This window comes from Aythya ferina, assembly GCF_964211825.1.
Source record: "Aythya ferina genome assembly, chromosome: 12".
NCBI classification, from domain to species: Eukaryota; Metazoa; Chordata; class Aves; order Anseriformes; family Anatidae; genus Aythya; species Aythya ferina.
The window spans coordinates 3,039,761-3,051,795 of NC_140308.1; positions in this window are offsets into that span (position 1 = coordinate 3,039,761).

The following is a 12,035-nucleotide window of genomic DNA, read 5'->3' on the forward strand; positions in this document are numbered from 1 at the left end:
CAGTAGCACTGCTAACAGAATTTGCCACTGTCCTGCAAACATCGAGGTGGGATTTTCATGTGTTTGTTTTAAATAGGACAGAAATAGTTAATTCAACTCTAAAGAATACTTTGGTAACACTGTCATGTTAATTATCAACACAGAAATGTACCTGAGACACTACAAATTGGAACTGATTAATCCCTGCATATGCATAATCCTATACGTGTGTGCATGAGATAGCAGTATAAAGTATGTAAATAAGACTCTTCATATGGAAGATAACTGAAATGTCTCTGGTTCATGTGCAGACACTGCAGGTAGGATTTCAAGAAACTCTTGACTTCTCACTGTTTCTCTGACATTCATTGAGACATTCAGCGATGATCTTCAGGAAACCAAAATCAGATGAAGACAATGATTTCAGTATCCCATCCTACAAGTAGGACCACCACCACTTGTCCTAACAAGGAAAAATAAAAAGGCTTGCAGCTGAAGTCTAACCACCAAATATCAGGAAAATAAATCATTTGATTTCCAAGATATGGTCAATATTTTCTTTTATGAGAAGAAACAAAGATTTATGCTAAAAATGAGTACAGAAGAGCTGGGAATGCTGCACAGAACAATACAGTTGTAGGTGGCAGGATCATTATTTTGTTAACAGATGGATAAATCAAGAGCTTTCTTGTTATTTTATTTTTGCAGTGTACTTTAAAAATACTCACACACCCACGTAGTGCTTCCTCATCGATAACACCAGCAGCAGGGGGGAGACAGTGTCACCTTCCATAAACAGGTACTGTTGACATACGGCTTGTAAAATAGAACAATTTCAATAGGGTTAGAGCCAGCTCAGAGAAAAGGTGCAGATAACATGGCCTTATCTGACAGTATTAGCCAAAAAATATGCCTGCGTATTTGAAGCCCCATATTTGTCTGATCCGCACATACTTTGCTGACACAGGGCCAAAACTAACAAGGGGTGTAATTGGACCTCCAGATCAGACGATGATGTTCAGGAAGATGAAAATAATATTGGCCCAATGAGATGTGTTTTGTGTTTAAAGGCTGTCGATTTTCTGCTCCAGCTTGGGCTGGAGTCACAACAGCTGACCATGGCCAGCATTTAAATGAGAGTTAATGAAGTTGTTTGGTAACTACACGTGCACACACACACACACACAGTGTGGATGATAGTGCTGCTAATGCTCGGTAGAGCCTTTCCAAAATAACAGCTTGTTTTTTCCTTAAAACACAGCATGGAGATGATATAATTCCTGACTTTTTATGAGGCCTTTCCCAGGGGTCTGGAGATGGTTTCATATGTAACAAACACGAGCTTGCAGAGAGGAAAATGCACAATACTGAGAAACCCACCAAACCAGACGGCTATTATAAGAAAAAAAAAGAAAAAAGAGGGAGGGTTAAAGTGTGGAAAACATGAGGGGAGAAGTGGTGGCATCGCAGGTTTCCAAACCTCATTAAATACATCTTACTTATCCAGCCGCTTGCCCAGAGCTCGGGTAGGGGGGGTTAGCAAAGAGAAAATTCATCATGTTGCAGTCATGCTGCCATTTCACATTCAGCAAATGCTGCCTCTAAAAATGCATCCCGCATGTTTTGTTGAGTTTCCAACTCGCTGGCCTGCGTGGTTATTGCATCCGTCTGACTTTCTTTAAATTTTCCCCCTTCTCCTCCCTTCATGGCTGGTGGCTGAATCCCTCTGGAAATTCCCCCGTGTCCATTGGTGAGAGAATGGGTTTTCTGTCTGCCAACGCAGCCCTTGGCAGACAGCAAAATGTCTCATGTATTTACTAGGTGAAATATCTGGATTATTGTCAGAGCGTTCAACAGAGATATCCATTCATGTATCAGCATTAGCTGTACCCAAAGATTAGTTAACAAGATAAATGTCTCATAAACAGGAGTGAGAACAGTCTTTATGAAATCAAGTAGACCTTAAATCACAGAGAACTCTGCTAAAAAGGGACATTGACCTGCGATCGTTCATATCTGTGAGATTTTATTTTGCAAGGATTTGCATCCTTTAAATTTCACCCTCTAAAATTAGTCTTAACCACCAAAAATTTGCCTGGTCTAGGCTCCAAGTGTGGTTGAACCACCGACTTCCATTCCTGAACCGATAAATTTGCCGAGGCTGTCTTAAAATTGGACACCGTTCATTAAAAAGTCAATCCTGCTTAGTTTGAAAGGTTCCATCTTACAAACGAGCAAGAACAAAAGAAAAAAAAAAAAGTTTCATTACAGGCCTCCAAAACTTGGTTATCCAGATAGAAGTCTGCCTCCTCTCTTATTTTGTAGTCTTCCCCTTATTCGCCCCTCCTTTTTTTTTTTTTTTCTTTTTTCTTTTTTTTAAAATCAGCGATTTTCATAATTGAAATTCACTGCTTTGGGGTTGGCTTTTTTGAACCACACGCATTTCTAGGAAACCCTTGCCAAGAAACGTCTGTAAAAGTATTTCTAGATGTTTGGAATTTCCTAGCAGTAGTATGGAAGTTTGGTTTGTTTGAATCTCTCACTCAGCAGGAGGAAAATTGAGCTCAACATGTTTATGAGTATAAAAGCCATCTGTTTGATAGGGAACCTGGAAGAAGACCGAAGGTCTGACTCTGAAATGATGAAGTGAAAAAGAAAGGTTTCTGTTTCCTGTTGCTGAGAATTAATTATACTGTTAATAGTGTGTTAGAAGAAGTGGGATTGCTTTAAGTTATTACTTAAGCCCAAAGAAATAAATACGACTTTTACAAAAAGCTTTCCTAAAGCAAAATCCACCATAACTTTTTAAAATGTTGGTCACATACCCAGAAACATTTGTGTTCCAAGACACTGCTCCATAAATGTACTTCGGCAAGACTTTTTTTTTCCCCTTTCTATTTTTTTTTTTTTTTTTAAACCCTTTGTGGATTAAATATTGGGATTCTTTATGGATCTGGCTGCTTTACATACTTGATCATCACATGGCATCACCCACAGCCTTAAATTTGTTCACATTTTCATATAAAGACCATGATGTAACATTGCTTGGGTTGCATTTCTTGCAGTTGATGCTGCTTTGTGTCTTCCCTTGGCTGTCCAGAGAGAAGTGCAAAATGCCATTCTCTTTTCCGGTGGGAGTGCAGGGGGAGAAAGAGAAGTGGGAGACCCCTCCCTAGAGCTAATAAAATATTTCAACAACAACAACAACAAAGGATCCCAACCAGAAATTGTGGTGAGAGCTGGTCTGCTCAGAAGCACTTTTGGAGGAACCAAACTCCCTTGGCTCTTTACAGAGGGGACCAAGGGAGATGAGGTTTTGGTTTTACCACTCACTCTTTACGTGTGGTGTGAATAGCCTAAGTAACTCCCCTCTAAGACACCGTTTAGATGTGTCGGGTCAAAAACTAATTACAATACAATGACTTTCTGGTAGATTTACTGTAAAACAGCTTAGCTGCCACATTATCTGTACCTTTGAAAACCATCAACAAAGCACAGATTGTGGAAGTCACTATATAACAACAACTAAAAAATACCTATATGACAGTGGATATCTACAAGCAGGCTGCTTGCATAGTCTCCTGCATGGAGGATTTGTGGGACAGAAACATCTCAATGCCCTCAAAAAACAGAATAAAGCTCTCCATGCTCATTGTCAGCCTGAGTCCAAAGCACTCTGGCTGCAGGATCACTCTTTTAAAATGCAAATTCTCCTTGCACAAAGCTGAATAAATACTGACGGCAAAGGTGGACAGGTCTGCTAGACTTCGGTACACACTGGCTTTGTCCCTCTGTGTGCTGGCATGAGCACCGAGCCAGGGTTTTTGGAGGGCTGCCAGCAGGGCTAGATGCCACCAGTATTTTCTTTAGTGTGTTGTAAACCCCAGGTGAGTTTTGACACCATCAGTACCCTTGGCGGACACTTGCTGCATTATATATGAACTGTTTGGAGCATGTTGAGTGCGGAGACTCCTGTAATGTCCAGAAGTATTTGGGTGTACAAAGAAAAATACAGCTGAGCTAACAGAGCTTTAAAAGAAGCTGACTTGGGTGCTTGATAGCCCCTGCGTAGGGCTTGCTTGTCAACATTACCAGGCGAAATCTCTGAAATCTATGCCTTCAACCTGAATATACAAGGAGAGCCAAAATAACACATTATGAGCGTTAATGCAGTTGAAAGTAAAACCGCATGTTTTCCAAAGGGTTTAAGAGCTCATTTGAAGTAGGGCAAAGGGTCAGAAAAGAAGGAGTCCCATTTATGTAGCTTTGGCAACTGTTTAAAAATGAAGAAGCCCCACTTAGAACATGTACATTTCATTATATCACTGCTGCCCTTGTCATTGGGAGGAAAAATGAGGATGCTCGCCCTGGCTGGACCCTGCAAACTCTGAGAGTTTTCCAACTTCTCCCAGAAAAAAAAAAAAAAAAGAAAAAGAAAGAAAGAAACAGTTCTTTGTTAGGAGTGAGTGGAAAGAGTGAAAACCCCAACTGATTTTTAATTTTTAAGGGGATTTTTATGCTTAGGCAATAGGAAAAATCTGAGCATGTTTTACAACGCTGTGTTAACTGCTGGCTGACCTGGGGCGCTGGGTGGTGGCTGGGGCACCGAGGGCAGCTCAGCATCTCCTGCTGCAGGGTGTGGGGTGGCTGAGTGAGGTGGGCTGGGGGCAGTTCTGCTCCAGCTTTTCATCCCCAGGCCCCCTGTTGCACTTTTCATGGCTCTCTGGCCATGTTTTTACCTTGTTTTTGCCTTGCGGCAGTCTTGCCGTCTATATTTCCCTACTGTTAATGTCTCTTGTAATTACTCAGAAACTTGTCACTTGTCCCTGTTGTGAGCACTCAAATCCTCCTCCTGACTCCCTGACAATTACAACACCTGAGGCACTGATCCTCTTTAGGCTATCCCAAATTCGGAGAAACAGGGAATGAGGGACAAGCGGGATGCTCCCTGCCTTGCTCTACACAAAATTTACAGACACCAGAGAGGATCAGGGCACCTGGAGCAACACAGCTCAGGTCTGGAGAGGCTCCATGAACCTGCAAAGATGTGTTGGAGAGAAGCTGTCAAGCTACCTGCCCCCCAGGACCATTGCAGCTTTCCTGCCAACACACCTGGCTTGTAAAAATACAGCGGGAACACCAGCATTTTACTGGTTTCCAGTAAGTTCAGCCTTTGGTTTGGATTTTTTGGTCCCATCTTAAAGGGCTACAAATCTGCTGAGTGCTTGAGTCTGCTCGGAGTGAATCCTGCCCATCTGACTGTCCCGGGCAGGCAGCCGAGAGAACAAAACTCAGTGCACTAAATGTGAAATAGTTGACTCAAGTTCTCAAGTTTGTCTGCTTTTTTCTCTAGGGATTTTTGAAAAAAAAAAAAAAAAAAAAAAAAAAAAGAGTGTTTCTGTTAAAAAGAAACACGTCCCAGGTCCACAGGCTTGAGCAGAGAGCAAAAGGAACATTTTTGTCTGAGGTTCTAGTTAAATCACTGGCAGGACATCACTGCGTTTCAAGCACTTTAACTCAGATCCAACAAAAATCTATAAAAAGCTGTTAAGTTGCGATGAAGGAGAGCCACAGAGGTAATGAGTTTACTACAGACCTTTAGGGTAAACTCCGACTACTGCAGGGTGAGGAGCCCGACTGCCGTTCCTGGAGGGCAGACAGGTATTGCCACAACGTCAGGTCCCTCATGGACCTGCAGCCTCCCCACATGTCCCTGCCAGAAACCCCAGCGCAGATCAAGAGGGGAAACGAGTTGTAGATCTGAGCCTGTGTGCCCGTTACAACACTGAGCCCTGTTTGTAGGGTGGATGGGGCCCTTGGCTGGAAGAGGAGGTTGGGCTGGTGGTTTTATGGAGAGGAATAGCATGAAAAGTTGACAGAAACGGAGTGACAGATCACATTGTGGAGGTGGATCAAAGCTCCACGGGGAATATGTGCTGGGCACCAACCAGAGGTTTAGGAGGTCTTTCATGTTCAACAGCTTTTCATTTCCCTTCAAAATGTGCATGGGGAAGAATCAAAAAATTGAATGGTTTCAGGAGAATTGAAAACAGCCAGACACATAGGTAGTTATGAACTGATCAACACCTGCAGAACATCCCAGAAGCCTGCCTGTGAAGAAAAGGAGGAGAAAGAGTCCAAGTGTGCATCATAACTGTCTAAAAATGCCCCTTCTATAAGCAGGATCATGTGAAGATGCCGCTCCTTTGCAGCTGGGAGGGGTGTAAGAGCCTTCAGAGACCAGACTCCTGGTAGTGCAAGTCGGTGGGAGACATTTGCTCAGGGAGGAGAGATGATAATCCTTGAACATCAAACGAAAACTCAGACTCCTAATTCAGCTTCTCTTATCATCTGTGGGTAACATAGAAACTGGAATGGCCTCTGATATTCATTCCCATTTGTTCTGTCAAATCTACTTTAGGATTGATTTGATATTTTTTCCAGTGTAGAAAGCACCTTGAATTTGAGTAACTTTGGAGGGGGGGGAGGGGGTTATGTCTGCAGAAAGATCCAAAAAGAGGAGAGTATGGAAGAGAAACTTAGATACAGGGACCAATAATGTCTCTAAGAGAGTGACAAAGAAAGCTACAGCTGATGGTGGCAGCTCCAGAGAGATACTGGCCTCCATGCTCATCTGAGTGCATCTTTTCTGAAAGCCAGAGGCCTTTTGCCTCTTGCAGCAGTGTGCTCTTTTCTGTGTCAATGTTTCCCTCTTGCTTTTGAAATCAGAATGACTGGAGGGTCTCTGCATATGAGAGTCTAAATTAAATATTTACTAAGAGGTTTCGTGTGAGCTTGAGTGTTTTTAAAAAAATCTAAATGAATCCCACAGGATGAATTTAGGGCTCTAAAATAGATTCAAATAGAATAAAGAATGTGTGAGTTAGAGGCGTCTCAAATGGCAGATGAGTCAGCAAAAAAAAAAGAGAGACTGAGAAGACACAGAAATGATATTAGGGATATAAAGAAGTTGGAAGTAGAGATAATTTTTTCTGTACTACAGTAAGGAAAGACAGTTTATCTAATATTCCCCAAATTACTCCTCTCCAAATATTTGTTGGTTGATTTGCTTTTCCTTTCCAAAGCCTCAACAGCCTGATTTTATTTTCCTGGCTGCGTGGAGAACCAGGAACACCAGCAACACAGATTCCAACGTGCAATCCTACTTGCTGGCTCGAAAAACTATACCTGGTGTTGAAGGGATATAAGCATCAATTTTTATTAGAACTTTATTTGCTACTTGTAAGCAATGAGGAAAATCTGCTACAAAGTAAAAACACATGTTCCTTGAAAAATATTGATGTGCACAGATAATGTTGTACATCCCTTGGGTACCAAGTGGATGAAAAAAGTCAAAAAGTCATTAGCAGGGAGGGACACAATAATTATAAGACATGTTGCAGTAGACAAATCACAGCTGTACCTCTTTAGCTTATGTTTTGCTAGTCTGAATTTCAAATAATCCTTCTGTAAACCCCTAACGATGGTCTCCAAGTCCGAAGGAGAGAGAAAAGAGTATGTAAAATCTTCCCAAGTAATGTACCTATAGTTCATTTATGTGAACTTATTAGACAAATGTAGTACATTAAAGTTCAGTAAATATTTACCAGTGTACTGGTCAGTCCGGTACTGAGAACAGCAGACTGATGCAAGTGTGCATTAAGGAGACCTCTACATCTTTGTCTTTTTTTTTTTTTTTTTTTTTTTTTCTTTTCCCTTCACAATATTAAAAACGGGAAAACAGCATTTGAAATGTTACAGTTGTAAAATTAGAGAGCAGCTGCAGACTTTTCTTCTGATTAAAATGGACCATATTTTAGTAAAAAGTCTTACGGAAATATAAAAAAAGAAGTTTTGATCATTTCTGACCCTAGCCACAGAGAAAATGAATAGGATTTCATATGTTTTTGATTACCTATTCCGGCTCATTCTTCTTATTTAAAGTTCATTTAGAGTTTTGACTGGTTGTCCTTTTGTCTCCACTGTTTTGGTCCTCCTTCAAAATTTGGGTGGTTTGGGAAGCCTATTCCCGGGAGCTGTTCCTGAGAAGGCATTTCCTGGTGGAGACACAGCATGGCTGTGAGTGGGGGCGAGGGACCGTGCCTCATCTGGGACAGGGGACACGCACTTACCCTCACCACATTGCTTTGGGGCTGACCCCACACCTTGAGGGAAGCTGGAGGTGTAGGAGTTGCTTGTGCCACATCTGAGAAGCGGAGAATGGGGTATAAATATTAACATAAACATTATTAATATCAGCTGAAGGTCTAGCACAAAATGCTTTACAATTTCTCCTGAACTATTTATTTTATTTTATTTTATTTTATTTTATTTTATTTTATTTTATTTTATTTTATTTTATTTTATTTTATTTTATTTTATTTTATTTTATTTTATTTTATTTTATTTATGTTTTTCTTCCCTTCTCCATCTTTCTGACAAACTCCATTGATAATCTCCAGGAGCAATAGATGTGAAGGGAGAAATGGAAGGAGGGGAAGCTTTTTTTTTGTAGAAAAACCTTTCAAATCACAAAAGCGAATTTATATGAGATTTCCATTTCCTTTCAGGTTAAAACCCCTTTTAAACCAAGGGGCTAAGCTGTCAGTATTAGATCCAAATTCAAACCACTCCAGGCAGGCTTAATTAAAAAAAATCACCAGGACTGGTGTCAAGGGACCATTCAAAAGTTTGAGGACAGAGCCTATCCCTTCATCAGAAAACAAAGAGAAACCCTGAATATGTATGAAGATGGTCAGGAGCTTTCTCAGGCTCACTCTACTCTCCTTGGGAAACCCAAAAATATCAGCTTTAAATCTAATTGGTGCGCTCATGAGACACAGGCCCTCATTGTACACAAGACCTACAGTATTAATCACTTCTAGATTTCCCTTTCCTCTTTCTGAAGAGGGGATTTTCTTTTTTAATGTCAATAAATAGTGGTGCCTGAGATTAGACTGTCAGGGACATAATGCCAGGAAAAAAAATGAAATGCCCCAAAACTGGAGAACTCTGACCTGTTTCCAGAGTCAGCGCTCAGGAGGCGCAGGTAACCACTGTGGTTTTGTCCAAAACACTACAAGCCCTGCTTTATGGTGCAGCTGAAGAGAGTGATGGTCCCACTGGTCGGAATATGCAAACACCTCTAGATTAAAAGAAGCCAGATCACCTCCCAAACCAAATATTGAATTAGGTTTAGGATTTTTTTCCATCCCCTTTTTCATCTCACATTTGTGCTGCTCTAGTCTCGGCTGTGTCACTGGCTTCTTTGTCCCCATGTCCTGCAAAAATACTGAATATCTCAAGCTGTTGTTTGTACTTGGATTTCTGGTCTGCTTTACCTGTGATATTAATTCAACATATGAGCAATAAAGAAGCTTCTTATCACAGACTGTTGAGTGCTTAGGTATCTTTTGGACTTGTAGTATTCTTTGTTGTGTGTCTGCTTAGTATGTTTCAGTTGTATATCTTGAATAAAATAGATTTTCTCATGATGTCTTTTCCTTGCCTTTTTTCTTATCTGTCTGTAATAATGGATGTATGACAGAGTGGTATATATATATATACACACATATATAGGTGACTCTAAAGAGGTTTACATTAAGATGTTGAACATCCAGAACATTTGAGTCCAATCCTGCTCCTGACTTACTCAGTGTCACCAATTTTAGTTCCAACTAGAAGGAAAAACATTGTCAGACACAGAAAAAAATATAAAATAAAAATTAAAAAAAGGAAAATTAAATTGTTTTTGAAATTTTCAGAAATGACAGAACAGTTCAGAATTTGAGTTTTGTATAAAGGGGGAGGAAGAAGAGTGTTTTTCTGATTACCAGAATTTGTCTTGTGAGTACAGTAACTGAATTGTTAATACTATCCACCCTGGAGCAATCTTCGTCCAACCTTCCTGTGGTGTGTATTTTTTTTTTTTTTTTAATGGGAGATGAAGAGAAACTGGCCCCATGAATTACAGCAGCTTTGTGATGGGACAACATTGTCTTGCAACTGTATTTTAATATCCTTCTCAACAATGACATATTATACTCATTAAAGGTAGGCCAGTGAGTGAATCTAATAACATTTGTGGAAACATAGGGAGCTGAAATATGCCTTTGGCTTTTCAGGAAACAGAGGTTTTTCAGAAATGCCAGAGAAATGAGATTTTATTTTTCCAAGGCATCATTTTTTTTTAAGGAACCCAAAATGTGCATAATCATATTATAGGCAATCAGGGTGCTATTCAGCTACTATATCAAACAGGCATGTCATTAGTGCAGCAGGCTAATTGCTTGAGCTTTCCTTGACCTGGGACTTCAACATTAAGGCTCTGGGTGGCCAAGCGATTTTCATAATTTTTGTCTGTATTCCATGAGTCTAGGGGAAATCAAGTTCTGTGATTGCTTTGGTAATTTTCCTTTCAGAACAGATTGCTTGATTTGACATTTTAAGTACAGTATCTTGTAACTCACAGGCAGGAAAAATTTTCAAAGAAACTGCTGTGAGTGCAGTCTCCTGTTTTCCTTGCTAAAACACTCTTCCATGTCTTTAGAAGACTTATCTTTGTGAGAACACAGCAGCAGATCATGAGAATTGAGTTGCCACTGAGATAAGGTCATGTTATGTAGAAATATGAGCTCCTTAACCTCTGATCTTTCCCCCACTTCCAATTTTGTAACCTTTTGCTGTGTGTAGTTCACAGTGAAGTCAAGAGAAATGCCTGGATTCCTCTTGGTTTCCACATCAAGAACAGGAAAAACTTACTTTTTTTCTACCTCTATGCCTTTTTGAAAGCCTACATTGTGCTGCATAATGGATTCTTAACTGGCTTCCACAAAAGAAAAAAACATCTTCCAACTCCTAGGACATATTGATGACAGCCTTCTAAAATATCTACAATCCCTAAAAGCATGGTCTGAAGACAATTTAACTTCTGAGTAGATCAGTAGCCAACAAAGGCAGCTGTTGACATTTAAGCAAAGGTTAGGATGAGATATTGCATAATGGCTGAATCCTGAAAGTCAGGGAAGGAAGAAGAAGTTGGCAACAAGCTTAAATGAAGCATTTAAAAAAAATTTTTTTTTTTCTTTGACAAAAACTTCAGCGTGAAATCCCGAGTTAACCAAAATCAATGGAGGATGTTGTGATCAGTGCTAGACATCTTGGTGAGAATTGTTTTGAACCCAACACTGGACCAAGAGTTTCAATTTCCCACGTGTGGAACAGGGAAGAAGTGAGCCAGTACCACTGTTACTCTCTGTAATAGGGGTAAAAGGGAGGAGAATGCTTCTGTTTGCCCAGTGTTGGGAGGGCAATTTACAGGATCAGAAAGTGCAACCTAGCATAGATATCTCTCACTTTTCCCCATGTTACTTGCTGTTTCTGAAGCTCAAAGTTTTCCTCCTATCCCTCTAATGTCTCTGTTAGCAGGCGGTAGACTAAGAATAGGAAAACAAGGTATAGGAACTGAAAACATATCTAACAGATACTTGGCTTTAAAATCACCTTGGGCAGCTTGGTCAACAGTTCACCCTCTTCCTTGGTTTCCTCCCGTGGGCTCTGAATTTTTTCAGGGAAATGGGGAGGAAAGCTCCAGTTTGGATATGCACTACAAAATCTGCAGCTGGAGTTAAATACATATAATGTATACAAATCAATTTTCACCTTCTTTCTGTTTGTTAAATTTCATTAGTAGAAGAAGAATTTTAATAGCTGTTATAATCTCTCTTTTCTGGCTCTTCCCTAAGAGCAAGTAGGTTGGAAAGTGTACTATGCAGATCCGTTTTTCAAAGTGATAGCATAGAAGGAGGAAAACTATGCTCATGTAAGTTTTGTTGTGTTGCTGGCTACACATAGATTGTTTTAGTATTTAAAAATGTATGTTGAGGTCACACAGAGACACTTACTGTATTAAGTTAAATCTGAAAACTTGCATTATAGAGTTATTTCAGAGCAATATTTTACAATTCTAATTTTTGTGGTCTAACCAGTTCACTACTCACTTTTTGTACTGAAAAAAAAAGAAAAAAAAGAAAAAAAAAAGTGTTTCTAGGAACTTT